Source organism: Piliocolobus tephrosceles, chromosome 15, assembly GCF_002776525.5.
Source record: "Piliocolobus tephrosceles isolate RC106 chromosome 15, ASM277652v3, whole genome shotgun sequence".
In the NCBI taxonomy this organism is placed as follows: domain Eukaryota; kingdom Metazoa; phylum Chordata; class Mammalia; order Primates; family Cercopithecidae; genus Piliocolobus; species Piliocolobus tephrosceles.
The window spans coordinates 55,729,183-55,731,584 of NC_045448.1; positions in this window are offsets into that span (position 1 = coordinate 55,729,183).

Sequence of the window (2,402 nt, forward strand, 5' to 3'; positions counted from 1 at the left end):
TTAAGCTGAGCATACTGAAATCACTTAATTCTTCTAGACATAAGATAAGCCAGTAGCCAGGTCCACTCTGAGCCTGTGAGTAGGTAGGATCAAGTCTAAGAACATCTCTTCTTTGGAATCTTAAGGTCTAGGATCCCAGCAGTTTTGGGGTCTAAAGAATTTTCAGGCTCCCAAAACTCCCTCTATTTTTAATAATTTTAAATGTTTCCCCAATACTTAGCTAAGCAAGAAGGAAAAGGTGTACTTTTATTACACAGTCAGTACTGGATAATTCTAGGGGAAATTCTTCCATTTCAGAAATCTCCGCTTTCTTCTTTTCTCCCAGACCCTTCTTCATTAATTCCTTCAGTAAATATTTGTCTGTGGCCGGGTGCAGTGCTCATGCCTGTAATCCCAGCACTTTTGGAGGCTGAGGTGGATGAATCACCTGAGGTCGGGAGTTTGAGACCAGCCTGGCCATCGTGGTGAAGCCCTGTCTCTACTAACAACACAAAACTTAGCTAGGCATGGTGGTGCGTGCCTGTAATCCCAGCTATTTGGGAGGCTGAGGGAGAATTACTTGAACCAGAAGGCGGAGGTTGCAGTGAGCCAAGATCATGCCACTGCATGCCAGCCTGGTTGACAAATCAAGACTCCATCTCGGAAATAAAAAATAAAAAAAAATTTTTTTTTAAACTATATATGTATCTGAACATATATATATATATATATGTACATATATATTGATCTGGCACCTACTAGATACCCCAGGTACCATGGTAAGCACAGGTGTATAATGATGAAGAGCATTTTCCTGTAAAATATTACCCAGGCTGACTCCGAGTTTTAGTACCTCAGGTAGGAAAGGGAGGAGAGTGTTAATAAAATGTTTGCCATGGAATTTCACCAGCGTAAAAACAACTTTCTGGGAAATAACTATCTGCACTTCAGTTATTTGGAGTGGTACCGGAGGGAATCTTTACAAAGGTGGTATTAATGGAGAAAAGGAAGGGAAGGATCCTTAGTGATAGATTGTTTTTCCAAGCACCTCAATCTAGTAGATTTCCTTTTTTTTTTTTTTTTGGACAAAGTTTTGCCCCTCATCCCCCCGGCGGGGGTGCAATGGCACAATCTTGGCCCACTGCAGCCTCCGCCTCCTGGGTTCAAGTGATTCTCCAGTCTCAGCCTCCAGAGTAGCTGGGATTACAGATGCTCACCACCACGCCCAGCTAATTTTTGTATTTTTATTAGAGACAGGGTTTTCCCATGTTGGCCAGGCTGGTCTCAAACTGATCCACCCACATCGGACTCCCAAAGTGCTGAGATTACAGGTGTGAGCCACCATGCCCAGCCAGCATTTCCTATAAATAAATAGTACACATATCTTTCCACGTCTGAGAACTACTACTGAGCATCAGTTTTAGAGATAAATAGAACAAAGCTCCTTTTCTGCAGTAAGAATATATTAGCTTAATGTTGCTTTTTAAAAAAGTTTCCACTGACCTTAAAAACACTGAAATCCAAGAAATTGGATTCTAGAATGAGGGTGAGGGAATCCCAGTGTTGTGGACATGCGGTCCCATCAACAACAAAACAAAAAGGAAATGAAAAAAAAAAAAAGGGACAGCAGCCTGAAATACTAGAAATCCAGGTCCCTGCAGGAAGCCCAGGGGACTGCCAGGAACACAGCCCCATCCCAGTCACGTGATCATTCTCTAGCCTTCCCCTGGGGCCTGGAGACAAAGGAGAGGGGAGGAGACTTGGGGACAAAGAGCAGGAGCTGTAGAGTCTAGCCCTGGGGTGAGGATGCCACTGCTACCGAGGTCTAAGTTTCTGCCTTTGTTTTTTAATCTTTCCCCAAAGAAAGTTAAACATTAATCCAAGTTGTAAAAGGACTAAGTAAGCAAAGGTGCCTGTGAGAACCTCTAAGGGCGCCTGCTCGTCCAATCTGCCCGCCACACTGAGAGCAAAGCGTAAAGGGGAAAGGCTTTCACAACCAGCTTGAGCCCCCAGCCCCTCCTTACGGGGTTCTTCCCTGCCTTTCAGAGTGTCCCCTCCCACTTCTCCTTTGGATCTCCGGGCGAACCTCTTTCCTTTCTGCCTCCATCTTAGCATTTATGTCTTAAGTTGCTGTCCCTATGCTGAAATAAATTCATTATAGAAAAGTATGCTCCCTGATAAATGGGTATCACCTAACGGCCAGTGGCGAGAAGAGAGATAGTTTTTGTTCTTTGATGTTCTTAAAAAAAAAAAAAATGCAAATGTCATGATAATGAGGCCAGTCTAGAAGACAAGTGAAAGCTGGACAGAGATTCAGGTCCCTGCATGGCTGTGGAATCCATTTCTTCTGGGTACAGTGAAACTACTTCCCCCAGCTTCCCATTTATTTTTTTTTTTTTTTTTTTTTTTTTTTTTTTTTTTTT